Genomic DNA, 16,287 nt, shown 5'->3' with positions numbered 1-16,287 from the left:
TTTTCCGCAAGCGGGTTAGTTGAAAGTGGACGTGGAGGAGCCCGAATGGCGAGACTAGAAATGAAATCGACTTCATACTCTGCGCGAACCCTGGCATCATACAAGATGTAGAAGTGCTCGGCAAGGTACGCTGCAGTGACCATAGGATGGTAAGAACTCGAATTAGCCTAGACTTGAGGAGGGAACGGAAGAAACTGGTACACAAGAAGCCAATCAATGAGTTAGCGGTAAGAGGGAAACTAGAGGAATTCCGGATCAAGCTACAGAACAGGTATTCGCCTTTAACTCAGGAAGAAGACCTTAGTGTTGAAGCAATGAACGACAATCTCATGGGCATCATTAAGGAGTGCGCAATAGAAGTTGGTGGTAATGCCGTTAGACAGGAAACCAGTAAGCTATCGCACGAGACGAAAGATCTGATCAAGAAACGTCAATGTATGAAAGCCTCTAACCCTACAGCTAGAATAGAACTGGCAGAACTTTCGAAGTTAATCAACAAGCGTAAGACAGCTGACATAAGGAAGTATAATATGGATAGAATTGAACATGCTCTCAGGAACGGAGGAAGCCTAAAAACAGTGAAGAAGGAACTTGGAATTGGCAAGAATCAGATGTATGCGTTAAGAGACAAAGCCGGCAATATCATTACTAATATGGATGAGATAGTTCAAGTGGCTGAGGAGTTCTACAGAGATTTATACAGTACTAGTGGCACCCACGACGATAGTGGAAGAGAGAATAGCCTAGAGGATTTCGAAATCCCACAGGTAACGCCAGAAGAAGTAAAGAAAGCCTTAGGAGCTATGCAAAGGGGGAAGGCCGCTGGGGAGGATCAGGTAACAGCAGATTTGTTGAAGGATGGTGGTCAGATTGTTCTAGAGAAACTGGCCACCCTGTATACGCAATGCCTCATAACCTCGAGCGTACCCGAATCTTGGAAGAACGCTAACATAATCCTAATCCATAAGAAAGGGGACGCCAAAGACTTGAAAAATTATACACCGATCAGCTTACTGTCCGTTGCCTACAAAGTATTTACTAAGGTAATCGCAAATAGAATCAGGAACACCTTAGACTTCTGTCAACCAAAGGACCAGGCAGGATTCCGTAAAGGCTACTCAACAATAGACCATATTCACACTATTATTCAAGTGATAGAGAAATGTGCCGAATATAACCAACCCTTATATATAGCTTTCATTGATTACGAGAAAGCGTTTGATTCAGTCGAAACCTCAGCAGTCATGGAGGCATTACGGAATCAGGGTGTAGATGAGCCATACGTAAAAATACTGGAAGATATCTATAGCGGCTCCACAGCCACCGTAGTCCTCCACCAAGAAAGCAACCAAATCCCTATAAAGAAAGGCGTCAGACAGGGAGATCCGATATCTCCAATGCTATTCACAGCATGTTTACAGGAGGTATTCAGAGGCCTGGAGTGGGAAAAATTGGGCATAAAAGTTGATAGAGAATGCCTTAGCAACTTGCGATTGGCTGATGATATTGCCTTGCTTAGTAACTCAGGAGACCAATTGCAATGCATGCTCACTGACCTGGAGAGGCAAAGCAGAAGGGTGGGTCTGAAAATTAATCTGCAGAAAACTAAAGTATTGTTTAACAGTCTCGGAAGAGAACAGCAGTTTACGATAGGTAGCGAAGCACTGGAAGTGGTAAGGGAGTACATCTACTTAGGGCAGGTAGTGACCACGGATCCGGATCATGAGACTGAAATAGCCAGAAGAGTAAGAATGAGTTGGGGTGCGTTTGGCAGGCATTCTGAAATCATGAACAGCAGGTTGGCACTATCCCTCAAAAGGAAAGTGTATAACAGCTGTGTGTTACCAGTACTCACATATGCGGCAGAAACCTGGAGGCTTACGAAAAGGGTTCTGCTGAAATTGAGGATGACGCAACGAGCTATGGAAAGAAGAATGATGGGTGTAATGTTAAGGGATAAGAAAAGAGCAGATTGGGTGAGGCAACAAACGCGGGTAAACGACATCTTAGTTGAAATCAAGAAAACGAAATGGGCATGGGCCGGATATGTAATGAGGAGGGAAGATAACCGATGGTCACTAAGGGTTACGAACTGGATTCCAAGGGAAGGGAAGCGTAGCAGGGGGCGGCAGAAAGTTAGGTGGGCGGATGACATTAAGACGTTTGAAGGGACAACATGGCTACCATCAGTACATGATCGGGGTAGTTGGAGAAGTATGGGAGAGGCCTTTGCCCTGCAGTGGGCGTAACTAGGCTGATGATGATGATGATGATGATGATGGTGACGATGATGATGATGATGATGATGATGATGTATCTCCAATGAAAACGAGAACTGTGTCAGTGCTCCTTCTGTTGCAGTCGGGACAAAAGAAATTGATTATCTCAGGGCAAACGGGTGTGTCGAATCAGCTAGGCAGGGCGGGATATGAACAATATTGTACTGAGTGACGTAAATATAAAAAGAGAAAAAAAAGAGGGAAATGTTTCGCGTTTAATTTTTGTTTTGACACCTCTGATGACGTTTGCCTAGACCAAGGAAATATTTTTGAGTGGTCCTGCGTAGTAGCAGTCCCCCACCCCCTCCCTCTGTGTACATGAAGCCCTGTTTCCAATGAATAAAGCTCAGTTGAAGTCCGGCCTTCGTGTCTTCTTTCTCTCCTCGTCCTTGTTCGATTGTGCGCTGGAATTATGTTTCACAATGATAACTGTCATTCGACAGTACGTGCAAGAATTTTATTCAAGATTCTGCACAGGTTATTCTCAAACGTGTTTAATGTGCTTTGAATTTAACGTTAATTAACGTCCTCCTCCTTTCTTTCTCTTTCTTTTTCCATAACGTCATCACATGTATAGGCTCTGTATTTATATGTGCTGTCTTGACGCCAAGATTGAAAGACGATGTATCTTTATTTTGTGCATGCCTCCTCGGGCAGATGGCACTAAGCAACTCTCCGCTGACATGATGTGCCTCCGTCACCTATACCTGATTATGTACTTAAAAAGCATCCAACAAAGATATATGAAACAGCATGTCACCCAGTTGTCTTGTTTAACTCATCGCTTCTTAGCAGCGGAGCTGGCTAGCTTGAGCATTTTGGATTGCCTGCATCGTCCCCTACTTGGCAAAGCACAATCTGCAGTGAACGCTTCGCCAGCGATGGGCGCTTTTGCAGTGACAGCGTGCTGAAATACTGGCTGCAAAGTGATGAAAGAAATGGTTTCCGCTTCAGTGTTCTGATCGAAGGACTACCTGCTTTCTTCAGAAAAGTAGTCGTGGGGGTTTCCTGTTTGACTTTCAATGTTGAACAGTTGAAGGAGCTGATGCTCGGAGCATTCTTGTGCTGTTATTCACAATGCAGTGCTATTAATTATATATGTGTCTACGCTACAAGTCTTTTGGGAAGCTCTAGAAAGTCGTGCATTGATACTTGTGCAAATTCTTGTATATGCATCACACCGGGAGGTAAACAAGCCGACACTGTCACATGCGCCAATTTGCCACGCCCTTCGTGGCAAGGCTGATATTTATTGGTAATCGTAATTGCCGACATGCTTTATCGCCACACGGCTGCATATGACCAGCATTGTTCTTCCTTCTGGGCATGACGAAAACTGAAATTCAAACCAGAGTTATTGCCTTGGTTTTCGTTTAATTCCGGTTCACATCATTCGTTATTTACGAAGTATGTTGGCTTTGTCTGATTCGCGCATAAAGAAGAATTATCACCATCTAACACATACCTTGCGATTCAGAAGCTTGAAGGTGCGTGTGCTGTTTTCGTTGCCTATTAAAAGTCCGCATGTACGACACAGATATCGGCGTCATGTGTGTTTATTTGAATAAGGGAGAGTAACAAATGCGCTGCTGTTGTGGAGTTTTAGTGAAAACAAAGTAGAGGCACGTGCAAAATGTTCTTCAGCAAAGTATTCGTGCACATGTGCGTGGACTTGGTAACGTCGATGTAGCGTCTTGTAGTATAATATTGTTGCGGGAAGAAAGCAGGCCCACGAGTGTAAAATAACTTATATTTACAAATGATGGATATGGCGTTCAGGCAACCGCCAGACTTCGTCTTTCTCTAGTCCAACTCAACGTCTTCCTTCACTTCACCGTAACATCACCCTCCCGGTGGGGGAGCTCCGTCCCGGTGCAAGTTAAACAGCCTCACTTATTGGGGGGACATAGGGCTTGAGCCTGGTGACGTGAACAACATCACTGGTTAAGTTGGGAGGCACGGAAGGCTGACCGAGTGGGGCGATCTCGTAGGTCACGTCGGACAGTTGGCGTAAGATCTGGTACGGACCAGAAAAACGGGACAGTAATTTTTCCGACAAGCCGACACGACGTGAAGGCGTCCAGAGAAGGACAAGGGAACCAGGTGAAAAATGGTGGTCTCGGTGCCGAAGGTCGTAGCGTCGCTTTTGAGAAGCTTGCGAGACTGTGAGGCGATGACGGGCGACATCTCGGGCCTGGGCGGCTAAGTCAATAGCCTCGCGAGCGTAAGCAGTGCTGGGTGACTGTACTGCGGAAGGTAGCAACGTGTCAAAAGGCAAGGTGGGGTCGCGGCCGTACAAAAGGAAAAATGGTGAAAATCCGGCAGTGTCGTGACGGGACGAGTTGTATGCGAAAGTGACGTATGGTAAAGCGACGTCCCAGTCGCGGTGATCGTTGGAGACGTACATGGCGAGCATTTCAGTGAGTGTGCGGTTGAGTCGCTCGGTGAGGCCGTTCGTTTGAGGGTGGTACGCGGTAGCAATCCGATGTTCTGTAGAACAGGAGCGGAGCAGATCATCAACGACCTTCGATAGAAAGTAGCGGCCGCGATCCGTCAGCAACTGGCGAGGGGCGCCGTGGTGCAGGATGACGTCTTTTAGTAAGAAGTCGGCGACATCTGTAGCGCAGCTGGTTGGCAGGGCTCGTGCGATGGCATATCTAGTGGCATAATCGGTTGCTACAGCAATCCATTTGTTTCCTTTGATGGAAATTGGAAACGGACCAAGGAGGTCGAGGCCCACACGGAAGAAGGGCTCTGTAGGTATATCAATGGGTTGAAGCAAACCAGCGGGAGGCATAGCAGGCGTCTTCCGGCGCTGACACAGGTCGCAAGAAGCGACATAACGGCGCACAGAGCGATAAATGCCAGGCCAGAAGAAGCGGCGCCGCAGGTGGTCGTAAGTACGAGTGACGCCCAGATGTCCAGCAGTAGGAGCGTCATGAAGTTGCTGGAGCACGGTGAGTCGAAGGTGCTTGGGGACGACTAGGAGGAGCTCCGGGCCGTCAGGACGAACGCTACGACGGTATAAAGTTCCATCGCGCAAGGTGAACATCCGAAGGGACGGGTCATTGGGCGAGGAGCTTAGGCGGTCCATAAGTGTTCGAAGAACAGGATCCTTGCGCTGCTCGTCGCCAATGTGGAGGAAGCCGGAGAGGGACAGAATACTGATGTCCGAGTCTGCATCGGTATCGTCCGGTTGATCCACGGGATTGCGGGACAGGCAGTCAGCGTCTTTATGCAGGCGTCCTGACTTATATATAATAGAAAATGTATATTCTTGTAGGCGCAATGCCCAACGTGCAAGGCGTCCAGTTGGGTCCTTCAAAGAGGAGAGCCAGCAGAGGGCGTGATGGTCGGTGACAACGCAGAAGCTCCGACCGAAAAGGTACGGGCGAAATTTCGCGACCGCCCATACGAGCGCGAGACATTCTCTCTCAGTAATGGAGTAATTTCGCTCGGGCGTGGAAAGGCGGCGGCTAGCGTAAGCGATGACACGGTCTTGGCCCTGTTGACGCTGAGCGAGGACAGCGCCGATGCCATGACCACTCGCGTCAGTTCGTACTTCAGTGGGCGCAGAAGGGTCAAAGTGGGAGAGAATCGGGGAAGTGGTAAGCCGCTCAATCAGGGTAGAGAAGGCTTTCTCCTGTAGCGGGCCCCAAGAGAAAGAGGCGTCTTTCGTAAGAAGGTCAGTGAGAGGGTGAGCGATGTCCGCAAAATTTTTCACAAATCGCCGAAAATAAGAGCATAAGCCCAGAAAACTACGGACATCGTTCGTTGAACAAGGTACAGGAAAATTTCGCACGGCGTGAACTTTCTGTGGATCAGGTTGGATTCCGGCGGCGTTGACGAGATGACCAAGCATGTTAATTTCACGGCGACCGAAATGGCACTTGGAGGAGTTTAGCTGAAGGCCAGCCCTGCGAAACACGGAGAGTATGGTTGTGAGGCGCCGCAGGTGGCTCTCAAAGTTCGGCGAAAACACAATCACATCGTCGAGGTAACACAGGCATGTAGACCACTTCAAGCCGCGCAAGAGAGAGTCCATCATGCGCTCGAATGTAGCTGGCGCATTGCATAATCCAAAGGGCATGACTTTAAATTGGTACAGACCGTCCGGTGTGACAAAGGCGGTTTTCTCGCGGTCCATCTCATCGACGCGAATCTGCCAATAGCCGGAGCGGAGGTCAATTGATGAAAAGTATTGGGATCCGTGAAGGCAGTCAAGAGCGTCATCAATGCGAGGCAAGGGATAAACATCCTTCTTTGTTATCCGGTTGAGGTGACGGTAGTCAACGCAGAAGCGCCACGAGTTATCTTTTTTCTTTACTAAGACAACCGGTGATGCCCACGGGCTACTGGAGGGTTCAATGATGTCCTTGTCCATCATCCTGTCTACTTCTTTCTGTATGATGGCCCTTTCTGTTGCCGAGACACGATATGGCCGTCTATGAATGGGGCTGGCGTCACCGGTGTTGATGCGATGCGTGACAACAGATGTCTGGCCAAGTGGACGGTCGTCCAAATCAAAGATGTCCCGATAAGATGACAGGAGATGACGAAGAGCTGTTGTTTGCTCGGAAGGAAGGTCGGGGGCGATCATCTTAGAAACATCGTCCGCAGGCGTCGAGTACGAAGGAGTGGATGACAAAGGTCCGTTCGTACTGAGGAAGGATTCAGAGGTCAAAAAAGAAATCTGAAATTCTTCCAAAGGAGTGATATGCGCTATGGCGATACCGTGTGGCAAAACATGTGACGAGAACCCAAAATTGAGGATGGGCACGCGAGCGCAGTTTTCGCGGATCCGAATTAAGGTGCTCGGTAGGGCAATATTACGCGACAAAACCACGGCAGTAAGCGGCGACAGGACGTACTCGCCATCAGGTACGGGAGGACAGGGCGTCAGCAGGACATTTGTAGCAGCCTGTGGAGACAGCCTTGCAAATTCAGCAGCACATAAGCGGTGTGGAGCACAAGTGGTTGCGTCGGCAGGAAGCGGCAGGTCCAACTGTACAACACCTGCGGAGCAGTCAATTTGGGCAGAATGTTTCGAAAGGAAGTCGAGGCCGAGAATTAGGTCGTGTGGGCAGTGTTCAAGGACGATAAATAGAACAACGGTATAATGGCCCCCAATGGTCACACGTGCTGTGCACATTCCAAGGACAGGTGACGTACTCCCATCGGCGACTCGCACGGTGCACGGTACGGCGGGGGTCAGAACCTTTTTGAGCCGGCGGCGGAGAGCAGCGCTCATAACTGAAAGCTGCGCTCCTGTATCAACGAGAGATCTAACAGGAACGCCATCGACTTCAATGTCCAGCAGGTTTCCACATGTAGGCAGGGTCAATAGAGGATTTGTGGGCCGGGTCGGAGTTGCAGCTTCACCTCCGGGAGCTGCACCGCCTAGTTTCCCGAAGCGAAGCGACCGGTTGCAGAAGGGGACGAAGAGCGGTGAACGAGAGGCGAACGGGACCTACGACCTTGCGGAGACGGGGATCGGCTGGATCTTGGTGGAGCACTGTCGGCGTTGATGTTCCTAGTCGGCGTATAGGGCGAGAAAGTGCGATTGTCGGGTACTTGGCTGTAGTGACTCGGAGACGACCACCGAGGAGGCGACGACCAGTGGTTGCGGCAATGACGGGCGATGTGTCCAATACCGGAACAATTAAAACAGATGGGTTTATCATCCGCTGTGCGCCATTCAGCTGGGTTGCGGCGGAGTGGTGGAAAGCTTTGCGTCCGGGAGCGAGCGGTCGGAGAAATTTGGTAGGTGTTGGTATGGCGGACTGAGCAGAGAGATGGAATGCCCAAACTTGCTATTTCCTCCCGAACGACCGCTTGTATAAGGGAGATAGCGGGTACGCTTTCCCGACAGTCTGAACGAACGGGAGCCGGGGCCATGGCCTCAAGCTCACGGCGAACGATGCGCGTTATTTCTTCCGGTCCTGCGGGCTGAACGAACCGCGGCGGGTCTTCGCAAGAAGATGTCGCGGCGGTATTGGGCAACCGGTCGAAAGTTTGAGTGACGCGGCGGCCCTTCGCTTGTTCGAAGCGCCGGCACTCCTTAATAATTGCATCCACAGTGGCACAATCCTTACACATCAAGAGATTGAAGGCATCGTCTGCAATACCTTTCAATATATGGCCAATCTTGTCTGCCTCGGTCATGTTGTCATCAGCCTTGCGACAGAGGGCCAGCACATCCTGTATGTACACGACATAGGATTCTGTGGACGTCTGAGCGCGGCACGCAAGTTCTTTTTTAGCTGCCAGCTGACGACCGACAGGTCTGCCGAACAGGTCTCGCATTTTTTCTTTGCAAACATCCCAGCTCGTTAGGTCAGCTTCATGTGTGTCATACCATTGCTTCGCAGTTCCCTTCAGATAAAATATTACGTTTGCAAGCATCATTGTAGGATCCCACCTGTTGTTGTCGCACACTCGCTCGTACATCGTAAGCCAGTCCTCGACGTCGACGTTGTCCGTGCCACAAAATGTTCCCGGGTCCCGTGGGTGAGTGAGGATGACCGTGGGCACGGGCTGCCGAGGCGTTGTCGCTTGTGTCGGTTGATTTGCCATTGTGGCAGCAGGTAGATGACGTCCGCTGCGAAGTTCCGTGGTGGTACCCCGCACCTTCCACCAAAATGTTGCGGGAAGAAAGCAGGCCCACGAGTGTAAAATAACTTATATTTACAAATGATGGATATGGCGTTCAGGCAACCGCCAGACTTCGTCTTTCTCTAGTCCAACTCAACGTCTTCCTTCACTTCACCGTAACAATATTGTCTCCATTATTTGATGAACAGTAATAGCTTGATGCAGAAGCACAATAAGATTCCCAGCTATTCTACGGCACAGTCACGCTGCAGGTATGGTTGGGTTGTCGGATGCAATCGGCAAAATGGTCTGGTTGTCGCACTGATATAGTATTTGTGGATATTAACCTCTTGTAAAATCAGTGGTAACACAGCTACAGAACGCTGGTGCTCACATATTAGGTGACAGCAGGTTGGTGTAAGGTAGACAATGTCTGAAGTGCTAGAGCTGGTACTAGTGGATGTCCCTTTGTTGGTACGCTAGTGGCTAGAACAGCCTATGGGCTTCTAGATGGTGTAAATAAGATGTATGTAGTGATACTCTCCACCAGTACTTGTTCAATTATAGTACATGTAGACAAAATGGATGTATACGGCAGCAGTACTCAGACTTGCTGATCTCTATAACTTTATGACTGTTTACCAACCACCATTTCCCTATTCCCTAGAATTTCTGGGAGGGTGCGCATGTGTGAGCGCAATTCATGGTCACAAACGCTCACTCAATCGCTACTGTCTATGGACTGTCATGTCTGCTGTAGTGTCACTGCGGATATGGCATAAAAAGGAAAAAATACAGGCAAGACCATGGAATCTATTACGTGAGAACCTTTTTTTCTTTTCAGATCTGAACACCAAAAAGCTCTCTTTCAGTGCTAGCAAACTGAACTGCACATCTTTCTTTTCACATTTGCCTTCTCTATAAGCTGGCATGAATGAATGTTTTCATTTTCACATGGCGTAATTTATCTATTCTTTTTACTTATTTAGCACGTGCATCGCCATGGAAGGCATTACAGCAGGGGGTACACAGATATTTACATCAATTGTCATTAATTTTAACACACAAAGTGCTATAAAAGTTTGCATTACATTGTATACCTACAATAGTTAACGGGAGAGCATTCCACTCCCTCGTGGCCCAAAAAAAGTTCATAACGCATGGTGTCACTCTTGAAAGGTAATTCATGAAGTTTCAAAGCATGGTCACTTCTGAGCGAGATATACGACAGCAATGTAATATATTGTCGCAGTACAACGCGGACAGTGAACAGGAAGACGTTCAAGAGCCGCAGGACAACTTTTTCAAAATACAAAACAGGCCAGAGCCACGTCTTCTTCGATCTCGCCGAATCCCACTGACCCACTAGACGAAACCCGTTAATGTGCCTATCTACGCTGTCGTCTGCATAGAAGAATAGACGCACGCGTCATTTGTCCCTCCCTAAGAGAGCATCGTCAGGATGCTAGACCAGAAGTGTCACTTGCGGAATTAAGGGTCTCTCACATAGTTATTCGCTCACATAAGGCTTCATGCGGACAACGTGCACAAGTTCAGGACGGTGCGGGCGGCGCCGCGTACAATTGGGACTATCGGGGACGACCTCGTACGTGACGTCACTGAGTCGGCGCAATACTTGATATGGTCCGAAGTATCGCCTTAACAGGTTCTCGGAGAGGCCTCGTTTTCGTATGGGTGTCCAAACGCACACTCTGTCGCCGACGTCATAGATTACTATTCGACGGTGAAGGTCATAGCGCCCTGCGTCGTAGTGTTGCTGCTGGCAGATCCGCAAGCGCGCGAGTAGCCGAGCCTCTTCTGCGCTTTGCGTAAACACAGCGGCGTCCGTATCAGTGTCGTCAAAGTCATGTGGAAGCATAGCATCCAACATCGTCTGTACATCCCGCCCATGAACAAGGGTGAACGGAGTCATGCGCGTAGTCTTCTGTTTCGCCGTGTTATATGCATAGGTGATATACGGTAGGATGTCGTCCCAATTTTTATGTTTAACATCCACATACATGAAGAGCATGTCTTCAATTGTTTTGTTTAGGCGTTCTGTTAATCCGTTGGTTTGTGGATGGTAGGCGGTTGATTTTCGATGCGCCGTTCCACATAGCAGCAAGACGTGATCTAAAAGCGCAGCCGTGAATGCGGCTCCTCGGTCTGTGATTACGACGGTTGGTGCGCCGTGTCGCAACACAATGTGCTGAATGAAAAAGCGCGCCACCTCTTCCGCTGTGCTTCTCTGAATTGCCTTTGTTTCAGCGTAAAGTGTGAGACAGTCGGTTGCTACGATAACAAAGCGATTCCCGGCAGTAGAAGTAGGAAGCGGACCCAATATATCCACTCCGATTTGGTCAAATGGTCTTCGAGGAACCTGGACAGGTTGCAGAAGGCCGGCTGGTTTCGACGTAGGCGACTTGCGCCTCTGGCAGTCGAGGCAAATGCGGACGTGATGTTTCACGGTGGTGTTAAGTCTCGGCCAGTAGTACCTCTGCTTCACTCTGGCCAACGTTCTCGTGTAGCCTAAGTCACCAGAAGTCACCTCGTTGTGACAGGCTTGAAGTACTTCCGTACGAAGAGCTGCAGGAATGACGAGCAGATAGGGGGACCCGGTGGAAGAAAAGTTTCTTTTGTAGAGGACTTTGGCCCGCAAACAAAACGACAACAGGCCTCTTGCGAAAACTCTAGGCGGTCTCGCAGATCTGCCCTCTAAGTAATTGATGAGCTCAAGCAACTCAGGGTCATCCCGTTATGGTTGGGCGATGGTGGATGTGTCCAGAACACAAAGAAATGACGAGTCTTCGTCGGGTTGAGCAGGCGACTCTATCGGCGATCGAGACAGGCAGTCAGCATCCGTATGTCGTTTCCCCGACTTGTACTTGACAGCCATGTCAAACTCTTGCAGCCGTAGGCTCCAACGCGCCAGTCGTCCCGAAGGGTCTTTAAGGTTTGTCAACCAACACAGTGAATGGTGGTCGCTGATAACTGTGAAGTGGCGGCCATACAAATATGGGCGAAATTTCATAACAGCCCATACTACAGCGAGGCATTCCTTCTCAGTTGTGGAGTACTTGGCCTCTGTGCGTGAGAGTGCTCTGCTTGCATAGGCAAGTACTCTTTCTGTGCCCTCTTGCCACTGCACAAGAACAGCTCCCAAGCCAACATTGCTGGCATCAGTGTGGAGCAATGTAGGAGTGGTCTCATCAAAGTGAGCAAGCACTGGAGGTGTCTGGAGACGTTCCCGCAAGTCAGTGAATGCACCTTGCTCTTCGTCGCCCCATACAAAAGCAACGTCGTCTCTCGTCAGGCGAGTTAACGGCGACGCAATGCGAGCAAAGGCCGCAATAAACCGCCGGTAATAGGCACAGAGGCCTAGAAAGCGCCTGACAGCCTTTTTATCGGTTCGTACTGGAAACTGTGCTACGGCCGCAATTTTCTCAGGATCTGGGCGAACACCTTCGTGGCTGACGACGTGACCGAGAAACTGTAGCTCCCCGAAGCCAAAGTGGCCCTTCTGCGGCTTCAGGGTGAGGCCGGCGGACCGTATGGACTGCAGAACCGCTTCAAGCCGTTGGAGGTGTTCTTCAAAAGTTGCGGAGAACACGATGACGTCGTCTAGGTACACTAAGCAGGTTTTCTACTTCAGACCCGAAAGCACAGTATCCACGAGGCGTTGGAATGTAGCAGGGGCAGAGCACAAGCCGAAAGGCAAGACTTTAAATTCGTATAGGCCGTATGGCGTCACAAAAGCAGTTTTTTCACGGTCTCTCGGATCTACCTCGATTTGCCAATATCCGCTTTTTAAGTCCATTGAAGAGAAGTAACGCGCGTGACGGAGCCTGTCGAGTGAATCATCTATACGGGGAAGTGGGTACACGTCTTTGTTTGTCACTTGATTTAGTTTTCGGTAGTCCACGCAGAAACGCAAGCTGCCGTCTTTTTTCTTAACTAGAACTACAGGGGATGCCTAGGGACTCGTTGATGGCTGAATCACGTCATCTTCCGGCTGTTTTGTCACTTGTAGTTGGATGGCTTCACGCTCTCTGGGAGCCACACGATAACGATGTTGGTGAACTGGTCTTGCCATATCTTCTCTAATTATCCGATGCTTCATTAGAGGCGTCCGTCCGACGCTGGACGTCGGCGCAAAGCAGTCATTGAACTTCGACAATAGCGTGAGAAACCGCTCTCGTTCGTGCTGCGACAAAGCAGTGCTGACGTCGAGTGCAGAAGCTGGGCCTTGCGTAGGTGCTTCTTCGAGTTGCGAACAGCAGCCTCGAACATCCGCAACACCATCAAAATAAGCCACAGCCGTGCTCTTTGGAAGGTACCGTCGCTCTGTGCTAAAATTGGTTAGTAACAAGTTAGTGCGCCCGTCAGTGACACCTAAAATTCCTCGTGTGACCGATACCGTGAGTAAGCAACAACGTGGTTGCTCACGGGAGTTGCCGACCACCAACGTGGTCGGCATCATCATCATCATCATCATCAGCCTGGTTACGCCCACTGCAGGGCAAAGGCCTCTCCCATACTTCTCCAACAACCCCGGTCATGTACTAATTGTGGCCTTGCCCTGCCTGCAAACTTCTTAATCTCATCCGCCCACCTAACTTTCTGCCGCCCCCTGCTACGCTTCCCTTCCCTTGGAATCCAGTCCGTAACCCTTAATGACCATCGGTTATCTTCCCTCCTGATTACATGTCCTGCCCATGCCCATTTCTTTTTCTTGATTTCAACTAAGATGTCATTAACTCGTGTTTGTTCCCTCACCCAAACTGCTGTTTTCTTATCCCTTAACGTTACGCCTATCATTCATTCCATAGCTCGTTGCGTCGTCCTCAATTTGAGTAGAACCCTTTTCGTAAGCCGCCAGGTTTCTGCCCCGTAGGTGAGTACTGGTAAGACACAGCTATTATATACTTTTATCTTGAAGGATAATGGCAACCTGCTGTTCATGATCTGTGAATGCCTGCCAAATGCACCCCAGCCCATTCTTATTGTTCTGATTATTTCCGTCTCATGATCCGGATCCGCCGTCACTACCTGCCCTAAGTAGATGTATTCCCTTACGACTTCCAGTGCCTCGCTGCCTATTGTAAATTGCTGTTCTCTTCCGAGACTGTTAAGCATTACTTTAGTTTTCTGCAGATTAATTTTTAGACCCACTCTTCAACTTTGCCTCTCCAGGTCAGTGAGCATGCATTGCAATTGGTCCCCTGAGTTACTAAGCAAGGCAATATCATCAGCGAATCGCAAGTTACTGAGGTATTCTCCATTTTATCCCAAATTCTTCCCAATCCAGGTCTCTGAATACCTCCTGTAAACACGCTGTGAATAGCATTGGAGATATCGTATCTCCCTGCCTAACGCCTTTCTTTATTGGGATTTTGTTACTTGCTTTATGGAGGACTACGGTGGCTGTGGAGCCGCTGTATATATCTTTCAGTATTTTTACATACGGGTCATCTACACCCTGAGTCCGTAATGCCTCCATGACTGCTGAGGTTTCGACAGAATCAAACGCTTTCTCGTAATCAATGAAAGCTATATATAAGGGTTGGTTATATTCCGCACATTTCTCTATCACCTGATTGATAGTGTGAATATGATCTATTGTTGAGTAGCCTTTACGGAATCCTGCCTGTTCCTTTGCTTGAAAGAAGTCTAAGATGCTCCTGATTCTATTTGCGATTACCTTAGTAAATAGTTTGTACGCAACGGACAGTAAGCTGATCGGTCTATAATTTTTCAAGTCTTTGGCGTCCCCTTTCTTATGGATTAGGATTATGTTAGCATTCTTCCAAGATACCGGTACGCTCGAAGTCATGAGGCTTTGCGTATACAGGGTGGCTAGTTTCTCTAGAACAATCTGTCAACCATCCTTCAACAAATCTGCTGTTACCTGATCCTCCCCAGCTGCCTTGCCCCTTTGCATATCTCCCAAGGCTTTCTTTACTTCTTCCGGCGTTACCTTTGGCATTTCGAATTCGTTCTAGACTATTTTCTCTTCCATTATCCTCGTGGGTGCCGCTGGTACTGTATAAATCTCTATAGAACTCCTCAGCCACTTGAACTATCTCATCCATATTAGTAATGATATTGCCGGCTTTGTCTCTTAACGCATACATCTGATTCTTGCCAATTCCAAGTTCCTTCTTCACTGTTTTTAGGCTTCCTCCGTTCCTGAGAGCATGTTCAATTCTATCCATATTATACTTCCTTATGTCAGCTGTCTTACGCTTGTTGATTAACTTCGAATGTTCTGCCAGTTCTATTCTAGCTGTAGGGTTAGATGCTTTCAAACATTGGCGTTTCTTGATCAGATCTTTCGTCTCCTGCGATAGTTTGCTGGTATCCTGCCTAACGGAGTTACCACCGACTTCCATTGCACACTCCTTAAGGATGCCCACAAGATTGTCGTTCATTGCTTCAATACTATGGTCCTCTTCCTGAGTTAAAGCCGAATACCTGTTCTGTAGCTTGATCTGGAATTCCTCTATTTTCCCTCGTACCGCTAACTCATTAATCGGCTTCTTATGTACCAGTTTCTTCCGTTCCCTCCTCAGGTCTAGGCTAATTCGAGTTCTTACCATCCTGTGATCACTGCAGCGCACCTTGCCGAGCACGTCCACGTCTTGTATGATGCCAGGGTTAGCGCAGAGTATGAAGTCTATTTCAGTTCTAGTCTCATCGTTCGGGCTCCTCCACGTCCACTTTCGGCTATCCCGCTTGAGGAAGAAGGTATTCATTATCCTCATATTATTCTGTTCCGCAAACTCTACTAATAACTCTCCCCTGCTATTCCTAGTGCCTATGCCATATTCCCCCACTGCCTTGTCTCCAGCCTGCTTCTTACCTACCTTGGCATTAAAGTCGCCCATTAGTATGGTGTATTTAGTTTTCACTCTACCCATCGCCGATTCCACGTCTTCATAGAAGCTTTCGGCTTCCTGGTCATCATGACTGGATGTAGGGGCGTAGGCCTGTACAATCTTCATTTTGTACCTCTTATTAAGTTTCAGAACAAGACCTGCCACCCTCTCGTTAATGCTATAGAATTCCTGTATGTTACCAGCTATATTCTTATTAATCAGGAATCCGACACCTAGTTCTCTTCTCTCCGCTAAGCCCCGGTAGCACAGGACGTGCCCGCTTTTTAGCACTGTATATGCTTCTTTTGGCCTCCTAACTTCACTGAGCCCTATTATATCCCACTTACTGCCCTTTCATTCCTCCAATAGCACTGCTAGACTCGCCTCACTAGATAACGCTCTAGCGTTAAACGTTGCCAGTTTCATATTCCAATGGCAGCCTGTCCGGACAGGCCGGTCGGCAACTCCCTCGCAATCAAACGGTGTGTCCCATGCTACCGTAACAAGGGTGCATGATCGAGGTGGGATGACGACGT

Source organism: Dermacentor albipictus, chromosome 2, assembly GCF_038994185.2.
Source record: "Dermacentor albipictus isolate Rhodes 1998 colony chromosome 2, USDA_Dalb.pri_finalv2, whole genome shotgun sequence".
Taxonomy (NCBI): domain Eukaryota; kingdom Metazoa; phylum Arthropoda; class Arachnida; order Ixodida; family Ixodidae; genus Dermacentor; species Dermacentor albipictus.
This window is presented reverse-complemented; position numbering follows the sequence as displayed.